Source organism: Alligator mississippiensis, chromosome 1, assembly GCF_030867095.1.
Source record: "Alligator mississippiensis isolate rAllMis1 chromosome 1, rAllMis1, whole genome shotgun sequence".
NCBI lineage: Eukaryota > Metazoa > Chordata > Crocodylia > Alligatoridae > Alligator > Alligator mississippiensis.
Genome location: NC_081824.1, coordinates 381577139 through 381602683, shown reverse-complemented (window position 1 = coordinate 381602683; position 25545 = coordinate 381577139). Strand labels below are relative to the sequence as shown.

The 25545-nt window shown below is 42.3% G+C and overlaps 1 long non-coding RNA gene across 1 annotated transcript; it reads left to right on the top strand.

Moving 5' to 3' along the window:
- Positions 1-425: 425 nt before the first annotated feature.
- Positions 426-24979, top strand: LOC109283460 (uncharacterized). The gene is made up of 3 exons (XR_002090622.2): positions 426-484; positions 19367-19444; positions 23061-24979. It is a non-coding gene; the product is annotated as an uncharacterized LOC109283460 (long non-coding RNA).
- The last annotated feature ends 566 nt before the right edge of the window (positions 24980-25545 follow it).

Sequence of the window (25545 nt, the reverse complement as noted above, 5' to 3'; positions counted from 1 at the left end):
GCATGTTTTGGGCTCATAGAGAGAGCATATTCTGTATAATACTCAAAACTCACAGCAGCACAGATTTTAGAATGGGTGGGATTGTTTGTTCAGTTGCTAGTGTTCTTAAGTTTTTCTCAGTGACTTTTGTATAGCTGTATTCACTTGTAGCATTGCTAGAAGTACACTCTTCTTGAGTTATAGATATAGCGATGTTTCATTTTAATGTGGATTTTGGGTTACTTTTTTAATCTGAAATTTGGGGGGGGGGGGGTTATCAGAAAAAAACAGGATCCCTGGTCATCACCTAGGACTGCTGTTCTGGTTGCCCTAACCTAGTTATATCTGAGATCAGAGCTGTGTGGTGTTGTTTTTAATGTGTAACTAAATAAAACAAATTCTGAGTTAAACAGTAGAAGTGTGGCTAAAGCACAAGGTTCCAAGGGCCAGCTTCTAAAGATGCAGAATGAATATTTGCAGACATGACACCTAGCCTGATGAAAAGGTCAGAAGTGGGAGACACTCTCTAATCTATTCATCTTAATTATTAGATTTAAGGTGCAGGATCGGAAGAAATTATTGTTCTGATATTTCCTTTTGGGTTTTTTGTTATTATATCTTTGTCTGTATCTCAATATATGGTTACTGCTTTCTTATAGAATCATAGAAAATTAAGGTTGGAAGGGACCCATCTTTTCTAAGTGCATAAATGGATGAGGGTGTAATTATTCTAGCTGTCAGAATGCTCTCTGCTAGACGCTGGCAAGGCCTGGGTGAGATAGGTATAGATGAGGCACCATAAGTCAGGGAAGTGACTTTTGGAGCATCTCAGTCTGTTCTCAGTGTTCAAACTACAAATAATGGGGAGGGGTTTGGATGTGAAGGATATCCCTAAAGGTATGATAACATCCCCCCCCCCCCCCCACCACCACCTGTTTGCATCTAGGGTCATGGTGCATCACATTGAGGTTCCTCCAAAATGTTTTCTCTTTGTGACAAAAGAAATGCCTTGGTTTTTCACAGCCCACTATGTCCTGTAGATGCAGTGGTACATGCAGGAGTGGCTCTGAGGCTCCCCTACTTTAGGTGGGGACAACAAAGGCAATGGCAGGAGGGTTCCTCACTCTGAGCTGCTCATGGGCCACCAGGGGACACTCCCGGGGGTGGGGGCTGGCAGGTGCTGGAAAAAAGAACCTGTGTGGCTCTGCTGTTGTCTTCTGCTGAACTTGACCTGGCACACCCTGCACATCCTCAGTTTACCACTGGAGCAGGGTGGGAGTAGCTCTGGGGCTCCCATACACCAGGACCAGCTGAATACAGTGGTAGTGGAAGCAGAAGGGGGGAGGAGTGCATCTGCACCACTGTATCACCCCTACATCCAACCTTATCTATATCGTAGCTTAAATATGTAATGATTGATTTACCCAAATTTATTAGACATAAGTTAATAGATAATAAATGTATTTGTGTTAGGTTTCTTAGACAATTTGTGAAAAGGGTAGCCTTGTTAATAAAGACCATAACTAAAAGGGAAAATAAAAATCTGATGGTGACAAACAATATGCCATCATGATGAAGAAAGAAGATAGGGAATTCTCCCTTCCAGAAGTCTAACTTTCACAAAATATAAATCCCAACTAGCACACCTTTTAAATTCACAATAGAATGGGTCCAGCCCAGTTCCAAAAGCTTCAGTGAAATGAAGAAATTTGAATAGGTCCACTGAAAGTGTAGATGAAGCTTTACTAATATGCTAGGGACCTAGTGATATTATTCAGTTTAAGATCAAACCAAAACCTAATATAACTATTGGAATGTGCATTACTTTTCTGGATTATATATTAATTTTAAAAACACAGCAAACAAGGCAAAAATAGTCAAAGTCAGAAGATATGATCCCATTAGTTTTGTAATCATTATAATTAAATGTACATCTCTTATTGAGAATTATAAAACAAAATATAGCATTCCTGAGTATCTTGACAGTGCCCCCAATACTTCACAGTTACACATTTTTACATCTGAGTTTGTAATACCGCATCTGAGTAAATATTTTTATCTAGATGTGAAAAGACTTTGCAGGTCTGTGAAATAGGAGAGAGACATGGCTAGGAATAAGTAACAGACAGCAAAATTGCAAGATAAAAGGTAGTTTGAATAGTGAAACATCAAGACCATTAAAAAGAAAAGCAGGTGAGTCATGCCTGTGGCGTGAAAAGAGATTAGCAGAAATAAGTTATATTATGAATGAATAATAAAGGCAATTGATTCCCCTAGTGCTGCAGAAATAGAAATGATTCTTCCCCTCCCAGACAGTTGGTTTTTAAGTTTGGGTAGAACAGAAAACAAGAAGGCAGTGGGGGCAGGTGTCTAATTACTGGCGTAATCCTATCTAACTCCCTCGCTGGGTCCAGTTTACACCCAACCTCCGATGTCTGAGCGTGTTTTTGTAATCTCATTGCCGGATCTGAATGGTAGTTACATTTATCTTAAATTTCCAAGAAAGTGATTTTATTAACAAGCATGCTCTTCCCTAATTCCAGAGTTTTATCTGACAATGTAAGCTCCTTCTGTCTTAATTTGGGGATAAAGGGTTTCCCTTCAAAGAGCTGGTAATCTTTACAAGGTCATTTATACCAAAGCAGATAGGTTATGTCTAGTTTCTTTTGGTTTGATTTGACTAAAATATTATTAGTGATTGCTTTGAGTTCCGTTAGTCTTCAATAATCCTCAGTATGGCTGATAATCATTTGGGCAGTTTTGCCCTTGGAATATTTCATTTTATATATATATATATATATATATTTATTTTTTTTTTTTTCCTATTTGGGTCAGAAATTTATATTCTAGATGACATGGGCTTGGTAATACATAACAATATTTTTTTTTTTCATAATTTCTTCCAAGTTTCAGCAATCTTCTATGTATACCTTTTTTCTTTTTTTCCCTCCTTTCTCTGTGACAGCCAAATACATTAATAAAACTGCAGCATACCTGGAATTATCCCTGGGCTCAGTATCTGCTGTAGCACTTGGTCCCAAACAAATGAGTGGAGCTGTCACTAGAACTGAAGCCCACATGTGGGACTTCATACTAAGACACATTCTGGGAGGACAATGTAATGGATGTTGTATCAAATGCCACATTACACCTTGTTGTTTGATATTTTCAGAAGTGTTGTACACCCATTGGACAAGTCCTCTTATCACAGATCTGAATGTGATATTTTTTAATCTTGGCAATGATTCAGCCATTATGGAATTCTTTGATGATTTATTAATGCTCTGTATGGTAGACCATTACTCTGGGTCAGCCTGACCACAAGAAATAGCTGCTTCTGAGTAATACCATAAGAAGATGAATAGGACAATTTATTCCATTACTAAAGTGTGTTAGATTCATTGTGGGCACAAATGCGCATACAAAACATGGCAGGCCATAACTAACCACATTGTACCTGCTTGCTTACAGAGAAAGTATCTTTTGAGTAAGCCATCAGCTGCATTCCCTGGTTTACACGAAATGAAGTCACTGAAAATATTCAGGCCATGGAGGGAATAGGGAGGGTGGAGCCAATGCTAGTGAGTGCTCTCTTCTGCCATTCCATCTCTTCTCTCCTGGAGTGTGCCCACCGTACCCAAACTTGGGAAACCGTCCTCCATGCTTCTAGAGACATAAGACTAGATGCAGAGAGGCAGGTTGGCATTTCTGTCTAGAAAGCCAAACTCCTAACTCTAATGAGGGAGCACAAAGGGATCCTGGCTTCAGTAGTGTTGGGGAAGTACTTCAGGAAAGCAGAGGTAAAGTATCAGGGGAGTGGGCATTGACAGTCTGCTCTGCTCCCCTTCTCTGAGGTGGTAAGAGCAGAACACTGAAATGTTAGAAGAGTGTGGGGTTTCTTTTTTCTTTTGTGGATCCCTAAAAAATGTGAATGGAGGTGTGGACCCCTTTGAATTGTAACTGTGGGTACTCACATACTTTTGATTGGTCGTAGTCCCTTTTTGCAGACCCGTTCTCACAGACCTGGGGATCACAGGTTGAAAGCTACTGTTTTAGAGGATCCAGGGATCCTCCATCATGCTCCAAAGAGCACACAAACATAAGAAGAAACAAAGCATGTGTACCCCTTATTCTAAGGGGTACTATTCTGAAGCACTTGAGCCATTTTTGGCATTTGGGTCATTTGGAGTGCTTCAAGAGAATTTTAGATGCTTCAAATATAAAATCTGCTAGCATTCAAGGTATTAAATGGAATTAATGTATAATGAATGCAGGTATTTATCAGGAAAAACAGTACAGAATTCTTTCCAAAACCATTCAGGTAAGATGAAACGATTTGTTGCATATATTAAGAATGAAGTCAGGATATATGCCGTAGTAGACATGCCACTAGACAGCTGGAACAATATGTAAATAAGGTAATCCCTCTGTAAAGCATTGCTAAGAGGGAAAAACTTTATCTTGGCTAGGTACAGACACTCAGGGAGGTTAGGGAGAGGTTAGATCTCATGAAAAATGGCCACCAGAGCTAACTTAGTTCGTCCAACTGTGGACCTTACACTTGGAGTGATCTGACTAGGGATCTAAGTGAAAACTGCAGAGAAGTTTAGGAGGTTTAGATCTATCTAAAAATGGCTAACCCAATCTAAGTCAACCCTACCTCTGAAGTAGTCTAATTTACACTCAGTCAGGCAAGTCCGAACTAACTGTACAGTTCCCAGTGCAGTCCTGGGGCTGGGAAAGTCCAGACTCTGGCCCCAGCCCCAGGGCTATGTTTTTCCTAACCTCACTCCTTGGTGCCAGGCTATTTTTAGCCCCCCAACCCATCAGCCCTCCCCCAGATGAAAAACACCATATCCCCCAAGGCCCACCACACACCCCACTAACCTTCCTGATCCCACCAAACCTTCCCAGTCTCCTCCACAAACCCTGCTAGCCTTACCAATCTCCTCAAGTCCCCATGGATCCTACTTACCCCCCAATCCCTCCAATACCCGCCCACAGACTCTGCTTGCCCCATGCTCCCCTGAAGATTATGATTGCTCTCCCAATACCCCCTGAGCCTGTTTCCCCCCTAACTAGCCACTCCATCCTGAGTTAGCTTAGATTGGATGGTCATTTTTAACTCAATCTAACCTCCTCCCAACCTCCCCAAAGGCCCCCCCTAGCAATTAAAACGATATTCAAAGATAGGTGCAAAATATGAATTATTAGTCCTATTGTATACTGTTTTGACTTTCTCATACTATATTCTATCACACAAGAGTATCTGATCAGAACAACAGACTAAAAAGGCTTCCTGGGTACAGCTGCTTATTATTGCAGGCAACCATGTAATACATTTATCAAGTTCCATCTTAAAGACCATTTAGACTTCTTGACCTCTGACTCTTAACTAAGGCTGTTCCAGAACTGTATCCGTCCAAAGATTAGGAATTTTATTCTAATTTCCAGCATTAACTTAGGCTTTTTTTCTTTATAACTGCTCTTTGACCAGCATTGTCCTTTATTTCAGTTAAGCTCTAGGTCTGGCATTTACTGTCAATTTATTTACATATGGCAATCATATTCCTTTCCTATCCTTTTTAAAGATATAGTTTATATTATTCTGTGTTCCATTTTCTTTATTTTCCTTTTTCTTAATGTGAAATGTGATGTTATAGTGAAATGTATTCTTCTTTATTATGTTCCAATATAGAATCAATTAGAAACTGGAATTCTTCTAAAAAAAAAGTATAGTTTCTTTCAAATCTGAACTGCTTCAAAACTTTGAATTTCGAATTTTCCATTGAAACTATTTAAAAAAAATGTTTGGTATAAATAAAATTGTATTTAATCATTAATAAAAAAGTAAATAGAATGATAATGCTAATAAGTATATACCATTACTAATTTTTGTATACCATAAAAAACTGTTGAAGTGAACTGTCACTTCAAAATGAAAAATGGAATGTTCCTTTTTATTCAGCCTATCCTAATTGTTCATTTTTTTTTTTCCCAGATGAGATTTTATTTAACCATTTTATTCATAGATTTCATAGACATTAGGGCTGGAAGGGACCTCGGAAGATCATCGAGTCCAGCCCCCCGCCCAAAGGGCAGGACGTCAGCTGGGGTCATAGGATCCCAGCAAGATAAGCATCCAGTTTCATCTTGAAGGTGTTCAATGAAGGCGCTTGAACAACCTCCGGCGGCAGACTGTTCCAGACCTTGGGGGCTCGAACAGTAAAGAAATTCTTCCTTATGTCCAGCCTGAAACGATCTTGTAGTAGTTTGTGACCATTCGTCCTCGTCATCCCTTGGGGCGCTCTGGTGAACAAACGTTCCCCTAGATACTGGTGGTCACCCCTGATAAACTTGTAGGTGGCCATCAGATCACCCCTGAGCCTGCGCTTTTCCAGGCTAAAGAGCCCCAGGGCTCTCAGCCTGTCATCGTAGGGTCTGCTTCCCTGACCCCTGATCATGCGCGTGGCTCTTCTCTGGACTCTCTCAAGCTTCTCCACATCCTTTTTGAATTGTGGAGCCCAAAACTGGACGCAGTACTCCAGCTACGGCCTCACTAAGGCCGAGTACAGGGGGAGAATGACGTCCCGTGATTTGCTTGAGAAGCATCTATGGATGCAAGCCAGCGTTTTGGTCGCTTTACTAGCCGCAGCATCGCATTGCAGGCTCATGTTCATCTTGTGGTCAATGATGACCCCCAAGTCTCTTTCTTCCATAGTGCTAACCAACATAGCACGGCCGAGCCTATAAGGATGCTGCGGGTTTTTCTTCCCAAGGTGGAGAACCTTGCATTTATCGGCATTGAACACCATCAGATTCTCATCCGCCCACTTGCTGAGCCTGTCCAGGTCAGCCTGGATCACCCGCCTGTCTTCTGGCGTGGATGCTTTGCCCCAAAGTTTGGTGTCATCGGCGAACTTGGCCAGTCCGCTTCTGACTCCAGTGTCCACATCGTTAATGAAGATGTTGAACAGTATGGGTCCAAGGACAGAGCCCTGGGGGACCCCACTGGTCACAGGACACCATGATGAGTGACTTCCATCAATTACTACCCTCTGGGTCCGACCCCGGAGCCAATTTTCCAGCCAGTGGATCGTGGGGGACCCAAGGCGACAATTGGCCAGTTTCTCCAAGAGACGATCATGGGACACCAGATCGAAGGCTTTTTTGAAGTCAAGATATATGACATCAATCTCATCTCCCTTGTCCAGGTGATAGGTCACCTGGTCGTAGAAGGAAATGAGATTGGTCAAGCAAGACCTACCCGCAACAAACCCGTGCTGGCTATCCCTTAAGATGTTGGCGTCGGCCAGTCCATTAAGGATGGCCTCCTTAATAAACTTTTCTAAGATCTTCCCCAGGATAGAAGTCAGGCTGATGGGCCTATAGTTAGCTGGATCCACTTTCCTCCCTTTCTTGAAGATAGGCACCACGTTGGCCTTCTTCCAGTCTTCGGGCACTACACCAGAGCGCCAAGAGTTTTCAAAGATCCGCGCTAGAGGTATGCATCAATTTTGACAAGTAAGAATTTTCCAGTAGGAAAATGTTCCTTCTGTAGCTCTTTCACCAGCTCTTTATGATACAATAATATCTGTCTTACAGTCGCATGATTTTTTTTTCCTGTCAAGTAGTTTTCTATATATTTATAAATTTCCAAGATCATCAATGCAATCCACAAGTACCCCTGTTTGTACAGAAAATAACTAGAATATAAATAAAATGTTATTGTTTTGAGAGTTAACAAGGGAGATTTAACTCTCCTTGCTGACACACAAACCACCTCAGAGGATTTGTTTATTTTCTTCCCTGCCCACCCGTCATGCCTTTCCCTGGTGCAATAAGGTTTATAATTGAATTTGCTGCTAATGGATTCTTACACATCTGCTACCTTAGTGCTTTCATACTCTATGGAAAATGAATTATCTTGTGGGTCTGTCCCCCCCCACCCCATGTTAGTCTTGTATCACTGCTGAGAGATCTTAGTAATATTGCATTTTACAACATTGTAGAGTACCTAAATTATACATGTGCTAAGAAGTTCATGGCTTTTTGAGCTATGCTTCAATGGCCAATGCTAGGAATCAATCACTTTGGACCACTACAAGTGGAAAGCTGCTGTGAAGCTGGGCTTACACAGCTTTGACATAGAGAGGGTCAATAATGAGAGAGAAGATGCATCAAAGGCAAGAAACACAAGACAATACTCAGCATGCCGGTGCTTCTCAACTGAGTTTGTATGAGCAGTTTGCCAGAGGGTCTGCTTGTCATGCATTGGACTCAGCCACTCAGAAAGCTGTGATAATACCCTGTAACCTACCCTGTAACTCCCCTATAAGGTACAATCTCCATGGTCATCTTGAAGAATGGTTGCCAATGACAATTCCAGAACACTGGGTCAAAAGGGTAAAATATTACAGAAAGTTAAGGACAGTGTCAATACAGTTTTAGAAGTTGCATGTTCAGAGTTAAATCTGTGTACAAGCACTTTGTTGGAATTATATTGATATGTGTTCTACACACACACACACAAATTGGGGATTTTTAATCAGAGAAAACCAAGATCCCTGATTATTATTAAAAAAATATATATATATACTATGACATTTACTTACCATTTTTATATTTGACATACCCTATAAAAGCTTCTCTATAGAGGCTTGACATACCCTATAGAGGCTTCAATACATAGAAAGGCAATTGCAAAAAATTAATAATAATTCATATACATTAAGCATGTGTCATATAATTTTCACCAGGAGGTTTCAAATACAGTCACATGACCCATATATGAGGCAAAAAATATATATTTTTGGAAAAAAGGGGGAGGGGCATGTTTTATCATTTAAATAATCAAGTTGGTAAATGGGCTTTCCTAATAAGGATTGTTGGTAGAATTAGTTATATCTACACTAATGAAGTTGGAATTATTTAAGGTAAGTAAATAAGTTCCATACTTGATTATCCCAACTGACAGATTGAATTCCTAATGGCCTTTAATGTTGCTCATTCCTGGATTCTTTGGGCGTGTCTACAGGAGAAGCTATGGCACACTAGCAATGAGCTGCTGCACTATAGCTTCTTGGTACCAAGGAGTAGTGTTGCTGGGCACTAACCATGCACTGACACTACTTTACAGAAGTAATAAGCAGGGATCCTAGATTTTTGGATTAAAAAAAAAAAATCCCCAAATTTTCAGTTTTAAAAAAGTAACCCAAAATCAACATTTATCAATGATTAAAATTAAACACCACTATAAGAAGACCAGGGACTTTAACCTGACTTTCCCAGTGCATGGGTCTATCAAAAGGATCACTGGTGATGCATAGAAGGGTGCACATGCATCCCCTGAGATTTGCGGTGCATCCCCTGAGATTGGCCAGTGTCAACACTGCCAGCAGCGCCTACGGGCGGTCACTATTTGCCACCTCCCTCCTCACCACCTACACAACCAGTGGCATCTATGGGTGGTCGCCAATCACCACTAGACACTGCTGGTGCTGCCAGCAGTGTCTCTAGGTGGTCGCCAATCACCAGTCGGTGCTCACAACCCCCCCCCACCCCCCAATCCTCACCACTCACATGACTGCAGCCACCTGTGGAAGCTCCCCGCTCACTGCTGCCACACCGCCTCCTGCCAGTAATCATCACCTCTCCCCCCCCCAGCCTCAGGAGGCACACAATATTCATGAATATGATATTAGACCTTCTGGGTTTTGTGTTGGACTGCTTACATTTTCTATAAATAAATATTCATTAGAGCAGGAACTGAAATCGGTTTCCAACATGCCTGGTGAATCCTCTAACCACTGTGTTGTAGGGTTGCATTTTTTCTCTCTGTTTTTTTTATGAAGAAGTTCAGTCTTGATTTAAACCCAGAGAACACCAGTATAATATTTCAATTCTTAGATAGATGGAAAAATGGTTTCTTACACAGAAGAGTATGTGAAAGAAGCACCTCACACATTCATCTTTCCTCTGAAGAAATCCTATGTAACATGATGCAGCTCTACATCCTGTAATGATGTGTTGTGTCAGTAGGAAGCAGGGTGTTTAATGCATCATTCCACATATTCATAGCTTTTGGTTAACATTTTGAAGTCAATATGATGTTTGTGAGTACCATAAGACAAACATTGAATGCAGCTGACTGAAATCTTAATAGTTTAGTTAAAAGTAGTCTGGTTAAATGGCAAAGGGAGCAACACTGCATCACTATGTCTCTTATAAATGTTATTTTCAACCAATGAAAAGGTGTAATATCGACAATGAATGTCTAATATCTGGACTTGAGGTAATGTTTAATCTAGTCTTTCCAGAAACTCCAAAGTCTTTAACAGATATATTGCCCCTGAAATGTGTAGACTGTGACTTCAGTAATCAATATATTCTTGATATAAATTAGCATTGTTATGCCCAGAAACCTTAGAAAATGAAATAATGTTTCATAGTTTCATAGTGCTTAGGGTTGGAAGGGACCTAAACGGATTATCAGGTCTGACCCCCTGCCCTGGGCAGGAGCGAGTGTGGGGTCATAACACTCCAGCCAAATATCTGTCCAGCCTCCTCTTAAAGACCCCCAAGGTAGGAGAGAGCACCACCTCCCTTGGGAGCCCATTCCAGAGCCTGGCAGCCCTAACTGTAAAGTAATGTCTCCTGATGTCCAACTCAAATCTTCTCTCTAACAATTTGTAGCTGTTATTCCTAGTAAACCCTGGTGATGCCCAGGGGAACAGAGCGTCACCCAATTCCCACTGGTCCCACCTGATGAGTTTTTAAATGGCCACCAGATCCCCTCTCAACCTTCTCTTGTGGAGGCTGAATAGATTCAGGCCCTTCAGCCTCTCTTCAAAAGGCTTGCCCCACTGCCCCTTGACAATGTGAGTATCCCTCCTCTGGACCCTCTCAATGCTAGCCACATCCCTCTTGAAGTGTGGCACCCAGAACTGGATACAGTACTCTGTGGTGCCACACTTTGGCCTGACCAACACCACATAGAGGGGAAGGATCACCTCCCTGGACCTGCTTGTGATGCATCTGTAGATGCATGACAAGGTGTGACTAGCCTTACTGACTGCTTCCTCACATTGATGGCTCATGCTCATCCTGGAGTCAGCAATGACTCCAAGTTCCCTTTCTGCCACTGTTTTGACAAGGGGGGTTTCCCCAACCTATAGGTGTGTTGCTGGTTCCTTTTCCCTAGATGCAGTACCCTACACTCATAAAGCTGTGCCAGGGGCCCTGCGATGACCCCCACCAATTCCCTCAGCACCCTCGGGTGAAGAGCATCTGGACCTACTGATTAGGCTACTAATGGCTTCATTACAGCAGTGAAAAATGTTGGGGTAATGTGCAGGGCAAATACAATTACCCTTCAGTGATACATCTCTCCTTTCCTGAGGAAATGTTGATATCTTTGTAACTCAAATGTAAAGGATAATGCTGAAAACTTCTTTGTTTTTGTATAGTTTTGTTAAGAATCCCATCACAAAAATCCTATTTATGAATCATAATCAGGGATCCTGCTTTTCTCTGATAAAAAAATACCCTGTTTTCAGATTTAAAAAAATATATGAATATATCTATCTACCTAAGTGATTGATGTGTCTATTGATTGATCAGTGTTTCAGTTTAATCACAGAAAAATATGGATTTTGGGTTACTTGTTTTAATCTGAAACCTGAGATTTTTTTTTTTTTAATCAAAGAAAACCAGGATTCCTGATCATAATCTTTAATCCAGGAGCAGGCAAAATATGTCTCATGGGCCAAATCTGGCCTGCCAGGCATTCTATCTGGCCCATGGACATCCACCAATTATTGTTCAGCTGATGTCCAGCTCATGTGCCTCACTCCCACCCTCATGCACGGAAGGGCCCAGCCCAGCATGTACCTTCCAGGCAGGACTGCTGCCTGTCACTGCTGCAGCCACTGCAGGACCTGCTCAGCTTCCCCAGCCTCCAGAAGCTCCTTGTTTCCCTGATGCAGCACTTGCTCCAGGCAGCAGGTAGGGAAGCAGTGGGGAAGAGAGGGAATCTGCGCTGGGAGGGGGCACTGCAGCTGGGTGGGGGTGGGAAGTATGGGGCTGGGGCTGGCAGGAGTGTGGAGCTGCAACAGGCAGTGTGTTACTGTAAGGGAGGATGGAGGCATGTGGGGACCCCTCCTGCCACACACACTCCCCCATGGCACACAGATCTTACTGCCTGTGGAAGCAGAAGCAGCAGGCAGGGGCCTTTGGGGTGCTTGTGGCACTGCTGCCAAGCAGCGCACAACTCTGGCCAGAGCTGCACATGGCAGCAAGAAGCTCAGCCTTCCCAGCCCACCTGTATTGCATAGGGCTCCCTGCTGCATAAGGGCATCTCCCAGCTAAGCATGCTAATGGGGGAAGCCCTATGCGATGGAGCCATCTTCCTTCCCCACCACGTGCAGCTGGTGGGACTCAGCCAGAAGTAATGGGAAGCCCCACCTCCCACTTTCATGGTGGCAGCCAAATCCATCACACGAGGTCTTCCCTGGTGGCACACCAGTGCTGGGAGTTGCACTTGAGCAGTGTGGAGTCCCACACAATAGAGATGGGCCAGGCAGGCTGTGCTCCTTGCTGCTGTGTGCAGCTCTGGCCAGAGCTGTTCATTGCCTGGTTGTACCATGAGCTTCCCGAGATCCCCTTCCTGCTGCTGCTGCCGCCACTGGCAGCAGGAGCTGTGCACCATGGGGGGGGGAGTGTGTAGGGGGGTCCCCGTACCCCCCCACCCTCCCTCACACCCCACAAGCCCCACACACCCATACCCTGCCCCCACAACCCCCCATATATACACATCCCACACCATACCCTATGTCCCCACACACACAGCCACACCCCCTCACACACTCCACTTGCATGCACACACACACATACACATGCGTGTGTGTGCGCCCACCCCAACCACACACTTCCCCCCTCAAAAAAATATGAGAGTTAGACTATTTTGACCCATTATGCAGTCACCTCCTCATACACTACACAAAAATATATCATTACAAAAATATATAATTTTTAGAATAAGATTACATGTGTATAGTAAATGTTTGATTTTTAGTTTATAATTTGTTTATTTTATGGTTAAGAAGATAACCCCCCCACCCCAAAGGAGTACTTCTGGGGGCAAGGGGAGGGACTTCCATTGGCAAAGGTGAGGAGTTAGGGGCAGGACTTCCAGTCCCAAGATGGCAATCAGAGGGTGAGGCACTTGTCAAGGAATGGGGCTACCCTTGCAGTCCTTGATAGCTTACCAAAACTCATTAAGTGGTCCTCCAGCTGAAATAATTGCCCACACCTGCTTTAATGACTTGCTTTAATCCATGTGAAAGTACTTGACAACTATGAACTGACTTTAGTTCATGAGATGAGATCTTTCTTTGAAATTAAATCATACAATCACTGAATTTACCTACTCTCAAGAATTTGCAGTTGATAATTTTTCAACAGACTCAGAAGTTCAGTTTTTTTCAGGTTTTTTGTTTGTTTGTTTGGTTTTTGTTTTCGGTTTTTGGGTTTTTTTTTTACAGGAGCTAAGGAGAAATTTCTGTCAAAGGTACCTGTGGGGAGAGCTGCTGGGAGTAAGTGAAATATAGCATGAACCCTTTTGACATCATATTTAGGGTATATTTTAGGAGATTAATCTCAGAGGATTAGATAAATTACAGTAATTAAGTATTGTCTCAGTACTATAGCTACTGACTCCTGAGGGGTTAAAGAAAAAACAAATACTGAGAATATTATGCTCAGTTATACAGCAATTGGTGCCTTACAAATATCATGGTAGAAAATTCATGTATTATCTCTTATCTGGTAAAACATTATCTGAAATCCATTTACCTGTATCATCAATAGGAAAAAAATGAGGAATAGTTTGACCTATACCTGAAAATAATTGTCGGTTGAAAGGAGGGTTTTTGTTTTTTGTATTCAGTAAACAAAGCTAAAACAAAATATTTAGACTGTGTTTGGGAAATTTTATTTCAGCTGATAGGACTGATAGGCTGAAGCAGTATGGGTTTTCCGTGCTGGGGTATCTAAACAGTTGCTCCCTCCTGACAATCCGTATTAGACAATATGCCCCAGCCTAACCTTTCTTTACCAAACCATGAACAAACAAAAAAAACCACATCACTTTCAGGAGAGACAGGTTGTTCTTTAAAACCCAATGGGATGCTGCTTTTAAAAATAAAAACTGTTATAGCCTATGCCATGTTTTCAACTCATGTGCTCCTGATTTTTGGAAACTATTATATCCACCTGAAACATATTTTTATCCTGGGTAAAAAACTATGAGATTCTATTTGTCAAAGTTGTTCTTTTGCTTAAATTCTGTCAGACAACTCCAAGCAGCCATCTTCAGAATACAAATGCATTGTCCATGATTCCTTAAATAAATGCCTATTATAACAGTGCCATACCATAGGCTATCTTCTTTGACTTATACCTCAAGGTTACTAAGGGCTATTTAAAAAAGCAGGGAGTCAAAGGAGCTGAATGAAACACAGACAAGTCTAAAAATGAAATAGTATCTAAATTCAAGGCAACCTTCATCTTACATAATTCCAAACAATTTCCTGAGGTACTCAGACACTATACAGCAAAGAACTTGGGCATACTTAGATCACAACTGTGCATTCAACTTTTATTCCCATTGCTGCCTTTTCAGATCTCACACACCTGTGTACATTTCAATTGCTCTTTGCCCCACACACTGAGAAAGAAGGATAGTATGCAGCAGATGATATTTTAGTGATTTAAATCATCTGGGATTTCTCATTAATAACTTGTGCAGTGCATGGGACTATTACTTCCTTAATTAATTCCAAACAGAGTAGGGTCACTGTAGCTTCCCTTTCCTTTATGTCTGATCTCCTGGCTGCACTGTACTGAATGTTGGAAGTTCCATGCCTAATCCCCAATTTCTGTAATCATTGAGTTCCTTTGATCCCACTTCCAGTTCCAGTTCATAAAGGACCCAGGCCCCTTGTGGAATAGTATTAGCATTTCAATCAAACTATCACCTCTTTAGACTTATTCTCATGATCCTGCAAAAAGTGGTAAACAGGAGGAGTGGTAAACTACTTAGCTTCACAACAGGGGGTTTCCATTTAAATGCTGTTGATAGGCAAAAGCTTTCAGCTCCCACTTCCAAGTGTGTTATAGATATACTTATTCCTGCCTTCATGAATGTGATCACGTTTAAAAATGGAAGCCATAACTATTTTTGGTCTTTGGCAGCTCCATGAACTGACACTTGTTTTTCAAGGTAATTTTTATTTTCCTCCTATAGGAGAATGAGTCCTAGGCAAATCTTTATAGCAGTCACTATTTGTTAAAGCTATTGTCTTTTAATCAGAGGTTATGATGATAATTATTCATTGTAAATCAAGTAAAAAAAATGATTCAGTACTCTTCCCTGGGGAAACAGATTAACTAAATTCATAAATATCAAAGTAAAGAGTTTTTTACTGTTGTGCCTGTTTTCCTGGTGGTCACTAGTTTGTCATTTCAGTGCTAAAGAGGAAAAGGAGATAAGTGTTATTTTTTTAACATTGCAAACTTCATGAGAGTGCATTGGGAAAATTATTATTTTTCATTTAATATTTTGCCAACAGATTATTTGTGCAATTGTTTGAATCTGTCACTCTTCTGTTAACTTTTCATAGTGAATACAGATATAAAACAATTCAATTCCTTTAGGTATAGGAGGAACTGGTAAGCAATTACATAAAAAGAAGGTGACACAATCCTTTTGGCAGAGTTAGCCTGGTTAATTTTTTTTGAAAGAATGTAGATATTTACTTTCACATCTTGAGTCTTGTGGATTATTTTCCTTTCTAAAGCTCTGAGGGGAAAACCATCAGCAAATGAAGCAGATCAAGCTGTGCTGATTTGCTGGTCTAGTGTTTTATTGGGGAAAACACACATAGCCCATTCCCCCATGTTGGACAGGGCCCCAGTGTAGGATAAGGGCCAACATGTACCCTTTGCTGAGGGCCTCCCAGATGGGACCTAGGTCTGTCCTGTCCTGTGGGTCATGCAGACACACAGGTTGGAATGGGTCCTGGCAAGGAGGCCTGGGGCAGCACAAGACCCAGGGAATTCCTGGCACTATGCTGCCTTGCTGAGACCTGCAGAGGCACAGGGCAGTGTGGGACTGGGGGAAAATTCCTGGTGCCCCATCCATCCATGCCAGGACCTGTTTTGACCCATGCCCCTTTGGAGGTACAGATCAGTGCTGGTTCCAGCATGCAATTCCCTTGATCCTGCACCACTCCTGGCCTTTTTAGGAAACATCAGTCAGCATGGGACCTGCTGCAGGTTCCAGCATACAGGCATAGAAATGTGCAGGGTGCCAGGAATTCTTTCCATACTGGGACCCACACAAGCTTACATCACTTATGAAGACACCCCTGGGAACTAACGTTCCACATTACACACAGGTGCCCAGAGTTACCACAAAGAACACCTCTATAAGCATGGAAAGCTAGACAGGTGCTCCAGGGAGATTGAGGGGTCTTATCCTGCATGGGAATTTCTGGGTGTGCAGGATTGGGTCCCTCAAGCCCCCAGAGCACCTGCTTAAGATGGCTGGAGAATGCAAGCAACTCTGAACTGTCTGCACTCTTCCCCTGCAGAGTAAATAGGCACTTGCCACAATAAAGCAACACTTTTTTAAACTAGCTTTTCACTGATATTTACAAGTACTATCCTGTAGCAGAGTTTATTAGCTTACTCCATTTAGTTTACACAGCATCTATGCATGCACTGCTGTGAAGGAAAGCATAGAAGTCCATCACAGGATACAAGTACTATCCTGTGGTGGAGTTCTTTACTCTGCAGCAATGCATGTGCAGGTACTGATGGGGCTGGCTGGTGCACATGGGTGCTTCAGTATGGGGGCAGCTTGTCAGCTAACCCCACACTGTAGCACCTTTGTGTCCCAGTCAGTCCTGCTGAAGCAAGGTGAACCAGGTCAGAGCAGGCCCGGACTGGCAGGCTTACCCCCAGCTCAATGTGCTGCACTCAACGTGCTGTATTCAACATTCTTCAGTCCTAGATGCACATGTAAATGCAGCACCTGGGAGAAATACATATGTGCCAGAGCTGATTGTTTTGTCTTAATAATATGGATAGATGTGCCCTGAGCGCATGAGCGCTGCATGCCCAAAAAGGCTGGGGGAGCATGGTGACTGCCCACAGGAGGTGGTGGCACCAGGAGCATGGTGGCAGAGAGCGGGGAGCTTCTGCAGGTGGTTACAGTGGTGGTGGCAGAGGTGGGGTGGGCTGGTGAGTGGTGGTGGCAGCCAGTGGCAATCAGGGACTGTCTACAGATGCCACCAGTAGTGTCAGTGACAATGGGGGGTAGCGATCGGCGACTGCCCTCAGGTGCCACCAGCAGCATTGGTGGCACTTTTTGCAGGGGGTGCACCACCAAGCTCAGGGGATGCACGAGCACCCACATGCACCCCCTAAATGTCGCCAATGCCTGAGTGTGCTGGCTGGGTGGTAAGGCCTAAGATTTTGCCTGTCCTCAGTATTGCCTATCTTTTGGTGACTGATTCATTGTTCATTATCTTTGGGAGGCAGGAATTTTCAAAATGTGCCACTGAAACACCTAATTTTAGAAATTTATGACTTTTGAATCTCACTTTATTTGACTTGCCTGAGGTTATACTTGAAATCTATGATATAGCATGGTATTAAGTTATGTCTCATATAGCACCCTAATTCTTCAACTATTCTTCCTCAATGAGATCTCAGACTCCTTTTTGACTGGAGAAGACAATCCTCAATTTTAATGCAAAGTTCACTTGTGTTTAACATATTTGCAGAAAAAAAATGATTATAATAAGACAGTCAGCTAAGAATCTGATGCAGTGCATTTCATAGTCTCACAGGGGTTTGGGAACCTTCCAAAGGACATAGTATCAATCTAAGCGATAAATATGTATTGAAGGGACATTAAGATTCTCTTACAATGACACTTTGATGAAACACAATATTTTTAGACAACTTTGTTACCAGAACTATATTCTTATTTGTCAAATTGATGGAAACCTTTAACACACAGTTTTCTCCTCCGGTAATGTGTCCAAATTCATTAGGGAGAAGTAAGATGTTTTAAGACGATTAGCTACAAAATTTATGAAAGCTGAGAAATCATTATGAAAAGAAGCCAGAAGAAAAGAAATTTGTTCTAAAATTAATTAATGGTTGACACTGGCAGCAAAAGGCTGACTTTAATAATGCAATTTCTTAGTGTAAGCTAATTTAATATGAACTTAACATAATTATTACAAAACAAATAACACTTCACCTGGTTAAAGCACAGCCACATTATTATAATATAATGAAAATAATGGGCAGAGTTATACTGAAACTTTACTGAAGCTGGGGACACAAACATTTAGCATTGGAATTAAGTTTCTTCTGCTCTACTCCTATTGCCTCACAAAATATAAATTTTTTCCATAACTCCAGGACAGCCATCTAAATTATAAATCACTCAGTTCACACATACAATTGCCTAACATCCTCACTGTTAATCAGGCTATGTGTAACCTCCCGTGTCTATCCCCTGAGCGTTGCATATTTGGGCTCTTCTTGAACCTTGCCATGGCTTCTTGGGCTGCATGGCCAGGCTGTTGGGAGTGGCCTTAGGTCAGTTCCCCAGGGGTCTCGCCTACCATGTCTTTGATGGTAAGTAGTTTCCTATCAGGAGGACAGTGTCTGGTCCTGCCTCCCCTGGTATTTTCCCTTGGTCGTCCTTGCAGTAATTTCTTCTTGTGGCCCCACCTCCCCTACACCCCGACTAATGCCAACCATGATGTTGTCCATCAGGGCCGATGTTCTGGCCCTCCCTGGTGCTCGGTCCCTTAGGGGCCGTGGTTGTTGGCTACTGCTGGTATTAGTACTGAGTCCCCCGCTGCCCCTTTTTGCTCTTGGCTTACACAGTGTCTGACTCTGCCCGGGCTTCAACCCCCCCTTAATGCATCATTTCCTCCCTGAGTCTGGTACCTGCCACCTGTCATCTGCATCAGGGTTCCATCCCTGTTGTCTCTGCCAGTGTCCCAGTCGCTGCTGCCACCAACCTCTGTCCACGCCAGCCCTGTGAGCGACTCCTTGGGCCCTCACTGGCCCAGTGTTCCTGTTGTGCTCCCCTTCCAAGGGAGCCACCACGTCCCCTCACCAGGATTGCCTGGGTGTTCTGGCTCCTCTGAGCTGGCTGGGGATACTGCTTCCGGTCCCCCTGGCTTCCTTCCTGCTGGGCCTTTTACCTTGGTGCCAGGCATCCAGGCAGACACAGGAACCATTCCCAGATCTTCCCAGCTCCACCACAAGTTTTTTCTTTGATCTTTGCCTGCAGCAGCTCCAGCCGCCATGGTTTCAATTTTGCCACGATTGGCTGCTGGCACGGTGTCCTGCCGCCTCTCCTCCGACTCAGGTAAGTTTTGTTCACACTATGATTTGACTTATTTTATGAAATGAGGTATCATGGACTGAAACTATCACAAACTTCCTATTGGACACAGTCAGTCTTTAATATTCCTTGGATTGAAGATTGTTTTGTGTTTTGTCGGGGCCGAGGGGCTGTGGCCAGCAGCCCGGGCACATGGGCCGGGGAAGTCGGCACGGTGAACTAGAATTAGGCACTGGCATGTGGAGGTTGATTAAAGATTATTTTACTTACACCGTAGATGGTCGCGGTGCAGGCAGGAAAATTTGCTTTTGTTGCAGTTACAGATAAACACATGTGGAGTTTGCTAGGCTCCACCGAAGAGACACACACACGGAGTTTGCTAGGCTCCATAAAATGAACTGGGCAGAGCTCTGGATACCAAAATGAGAGTCTGAAAGGTGACTCTCGACGAACGCGCAGGGTAGGGGTACGTCGAGGGATCGGTCGGCGACGGGGAGAGACTCTTGATGGGTGATCAAACCACTATTCGGTCCGAGATTTACATAGAAGTCCACGAGGTAATCATGGACTCCTTGCCGGAATTCTCTCGGATTTCTCCTGGAATTCTCGGAATTGGGGTTCTCAGGATCCTCCTGAGATTCTCGGAGATCTCCGACTTGGGCGGAAACTGCTCAAGCCTCTTATACGGCTAGCAAGCCAATCGCTAGCCGCTATGTGGGAATAATTTAGAAACAGCCAATAGTGGGACACAAATTTGCATGCGAGCAGCGGGAACTCCTTTGCACCGGGGTTTTCTCTCTGCAGCTGAGAATTGCACCGTGCAAAGAAAGCTCCATGTGGCGGGAAATAATTCTGCAGTGCCGAAGCGCACACACAATCATGGGTCATGACATGTTTGATATCCAGGTATTAGACAATGTGAATATACTTGGTAGCAGAATATGTTGAATCTATTACAGTTCCCCACTCTCTCCAGCTTAACAACAGTATATGAATATATTGTAGTACCTGAAATCAGGTGTGTATTTTGTTAAAGTCCAAGCTAATAGTTGAATGTACATGTTTCAGGTATATCACGTTCTCAGTGCTACCTACATATGAAATAAATTAAGAAATGAAAGAGGCATTGATATTTGCTATGGGATTACCTAAATAATATTTATAATTCTTGGTATACTTTGAAGAATGAAAATTTCAATTAGTCAGTTGAACAGAAAGTGCTCAGCATGTTTTGTTCACAATAACCTATGTCCCATCATTCTCTGTTCTCCCTCCTTGTTTTCTTACTATTTTAAGTTGGTATAATAGAACAAGATGCCAAAACATCAATAGAGTCTGAGTAAGGGTGGACTCTATGATTAAGGAATCACAGATACAGTGTAGGAGTAAACTTTTAGTTGATCTGCCTAAACAGCTTCTCTCAGATTTGAATCTACATAGCAACTAGGTTCAAGAACAGATTTTGTCTTTCTGCTTTATTTCTAAGAGTGAAGGTTTTTCAGTGAAGGAGAAAGATATACCCGGTCCCCTGCATGTAAACTAGAAAGATTGCCTTTTAAATTGACTGAATCATTGGGTCAAGTTTAGATTTATATTCTGTTTTTATGACCACCTGTCATCTCAGAATTAGGAAATAAAAAAAGCCAAAATTACTTTTTGTATGATCTAGCTCTACTGCTTTAAATAGAAAATGTTTCTTCCAAAGGAAGTTATTATAATTTTAGAATAGTTTATAAAAGAGCTTTTCAAAGCCTTTTCTCCATTTTTAGTAGTTTGACATTAAATTGACCACTCCTTTGAAAAAAATATTTGATATGTACAATTCCAAATAGCTTCTTCTTTCTTTTTTTCTTTTCTTTTCTTTAATAATTCCATATAGTCTAAAATATTTTAAAATGTGAAATTCATTATATGTTAAAACTGCAGAAAATATTCAAAGCCAGGCAACTTAAATGTAGCAAAAATGTGTTTTATAAAACATACTTACCCTATACTAATACGTAAAACATATCTTGGAATGAAAACAAATCACTTCAATAGCTGTATAGAAAATGGGCAGTCTCTATCCATGTACAATGGCAGCTTCTCTTCTCAATTAAAAATTATTCAAAATAATGTTTGCAAAGCCAGAGAAAAGAATTGAAATGAGTCAGAAATGCTTATGATTTCATTACAGGAAGATCCCCAAACTCTTGCTACACAAGATATTAATAACCAGCAAAGAAAAATATTTACAAGGGGTTGTGATTCATAGAACATTTCAACAGGACACAGTGCACTTCAGTTGTTAAATAGGATTCTAAAACAGTGCATGGAATTTTGTGTTTGACTTCAATGGTACTAGGATATTTCCCAGAGACTCTAAACTGGATACATAAAGTATGTTAGGTGTGTTCATTTAGACCCCAACCTTGCTAAGAGACTCAATGCATGCAGCTTCTAGTTTCTATATGCAAAGTTACATTGACTTTATTGGAACTATACACAGACTATTTTTTTTTACACTAAGAGATATGGACTGAGCTGCTAAACATCCTTAACTACCTAACATGACACTAAGCAAAAATGTAGACAGTTAAGTAAAAAATAGTGATTCTAAAAAACCTTAAATTTGTTGTCTAATTTTCCTGCAAAAAGTATTAAAAGGCTTCACAAATAGTTGTCTATGGATATATATAGGAAAAGAAGGACTTTCAGACAGGTGAAACACCATATGATGCTCTCTGCTCCCAGAGCGGTTTATCTATTCCATGCCCTGCCCCTTTCTTCCCCTCAGCCCAAGGACTAAGTAATGCAAAATGTAGGAACAGCATTGGAAGTAAAGGCTAACTACAAGGAATTTGAATTAGCATTAGTCTTCTGGGCCATCACGCCCAGTCCCCTGCAATTACAGACACCCATTTATTCATGGATCCCTTCAAACTCTCGCACAAACTACAAGTCACTAAAACCAGAAATACCGAAAGCATGCAATAATATACCATAGGTTAGAGCTGTCCACCTTCACAGCAGCTGAGAGCTGCATTCTGCACAGGTCCCAGGCCTTGGGATGAAAACTGCATGGGCTTCCCAGAACCCTCACTGTATGCAGTGCCCCACAGTAAAAACAACAGGAGTTCCTCCTGCTGCTGCTACACAAGCATTATGAGCCCCATACCTCCTCCCTGCTGCTATGTGACCCCCTTCACTGCCACCATCACCTTGGCAATTCCCCCTCCAATGCTAGCATGTGAGCAGTGCAAAACCCCTAAATGCCGCCATCATATGGGTGACTCTTTTTTCCCGCCACTGTCATGTGAGCAGTGTGAGCCTACCACCACAGTTCCCATTATGGTGCTGTTGCATGAGCGGTGTGATCACTGAGCCTCCCACTGTGCTGTTCTGCTCGGGGGCCATTGCTGCTGCAATGGGCAATGGGAGTAGTGATGCCCAGGTGAGAGCTCAGGTGCCATACATTAACCCATTTTTGGTGAGATGCAACCCATGAGTGACCAGCTGGACAGCACTGACATAGGTGAAAGCAGTGGGGTAACAGCTAATGACTTGTTATTGCAATGACAGAGATATAGCTAGTCATTACGAATGACATTTTAGTCTTTCCTTCTTGTTTAACTGGACCTTTTTTTTTTTCTATTTATAGGACATTTTCGGCATTTATGATCCCAAAGGAATTGTACTCTTGGTTATGTAGACACCTACTCATGGGACAGCTATTTACAGTTCGAGTCATACAGACGGAGCATATGACCATAGTACATATACACATGCCCCTTACAGGCATGCAGTGACTTTTGACACCTGAAAATTGAATCTGTTAAAGCCCATGACTACCAGATTTAGCCTAAGAAACAGAAATGGTAGTGTATGTTCCTCTTTGACTCTCATAACTCAGGAATTAAGACACCTAGGAAGCCAGAGGTGCTAGATTCTAACCCCATGTCTCCTTCAGTGTGTTTCATGATTTAGATGCCTCCAAAGTGATCAGACTTCTTTGCAGCTAATTAGAATTCTTCCCTTACATTCCTAAAAGCCATTTAAGCAACACTTAGACATCTTGACTATACCCCACCCACCAGCTCCTACTCTGTATGTGCCAAACCCTGAAATGAAATGGTGAAACCATAGCATTTCCCCATCACCGCTCTTGTGATCTTAGCCTTCAACATGGTCGATAGAACTGTTGGGGCCATCCTCAGCATGGCTTTACTATCACATTTCTACATCTGGAATGTGCAAAGCTGGTTCTGGAATGGATTGTGATTTTGAAACTCGCACCCCTTAGAGCATTTAGGAAGTGGTGTAAACATTGGATCTGGGCATTAGTGTGCACAAGTCCTATGAAGAATCTACATTCTAGATTCCAGGAAGTCTTTTCTCCAATTTTTATTAACAGTCTTTGAATTGAAATGGATTTGTATTTCAGATGTTAACTCCTAATGTGATGTTGTAGTCCTCTATGCATTATTTCACAATATTTTTTCTACATTATTATGGTATCATAAGAAAAAAAAACAATGATTTCAATTCAAGGGAAAAAAACCCAAAAGCTGCATTTGTTCTTGCAAAATTTAAAAAGCAAGATTTTCTTGCCACATGTATACTTATACCGATAAAGCAGAATATACCATATCTTCAGGTGATATAAATATCCCAGATTTAATGGAGCTACACTGCTATATAGCAGCTGGAGATTCTGTATAAATAGAATGTGTGTTGCAGTTTATCATGACTTATTGGTAGTAATTTAAGTTTTCAATAATTACAGGGGAAATATATAGTACAAAAAATGCTGACATACTCATCATAAAGCTTTGATATATCATCTCATCACCCAAGGCCAAAGTGATGTCACTGTGGTTACAACCCTTCAAAGTTGGCCAGTCAACAATGCTATGCTAAATATCATGAGGAAAAAAGTATGTGTAAGCCTCCTCAACAGAAATGTTGATTCTACTGAAGTGGGCTGAATACTCAAAGGAGAATGAGAATTCAGAAAGCTCTGTCATGCATAAATATTACTCATTTTTATCCTTCAAATAATACAGCCAACAAGAAAAGAAAATGAAACAACAAACCCAAACCTTCACAATGACAAGGAATGAAAAATAAGATCAATGGGAGGGAGATGCATGTGACATGAACAAGACTAATAATAAAGAAATATTTAAGAAACAACATGTCTACAGAAAACTCAGCCTGAATCAGAAATCACACTGCTTTGTGACTCCATATAAGTTTGCTTGTTCTGTCAGCAATGTAATTGTCAGCCTCTTCAGAGTAAATAGATAATAGAAAATAGATATGCTTGCCTGAAGTTCACTTAAAGCCTAAACATATGCAACATTAAAACAACCTCTCTTTCATCCCTTTCAGCTTTCACTTCAGTTCCACAAAAGGTTTTTGCTCACTCATGAGTGCAAAATAGAATTTGAAAAGATCCCCACCTTTGCCCTATAGGGCTGGAGCCAGAAGTGCGGGCATGTGTGGCTTGTGACACTACAAGCATCTTTGCAGTGCCACAAACCTCATGAGCTGCACATTAATCAGTGCTGGCACCGGGCAAACTTTCTAATTTGCAGCACCAGGGCAAACTTTGCTACTGGGATTTCCAGGTATCAAAAAATCCCACCAAAACAAAAACCTGAAAAAAAATTGTGCAAACCACACCGAAGTGATGAGTATGGGACAAATGCAGAGGTGGGGCAGAAGGCATCCCAGGGCTGCCTGCTCTCCTGTTGGGTGGTTGGCTGCCTCCTCCCTGGGTGGCTGGGGCACGTGGTGCTTCAAGACAAGGGAACAGACAGGTCTGGGCTGGCTGCACCACTGTCTCCACATGCCTCAGTGCAGGGGCTTCACAGTGGAGTGGCCATGCTGTGGCATATGGAGCCGCCATGCTGAGGCACACTGCACCCCAGTCAGTTGCTCCCTGCCCTGGGGGGCAGTGTGCCTCGAAACAAGGGAGCAGGTTGCCTGCTCCTCCATCTCCACTTGCTGTTCCTGGCTGCCTGGGGCTAGCCCCTTAGGCACCCTATGTAGCCCCCCCATTGCAATACGTGGAGCAGCAGGACAATATGTCCCACTGCAAAGTGCATGGGCAGGGGCACGCACTGGGGCACAAATTTGTG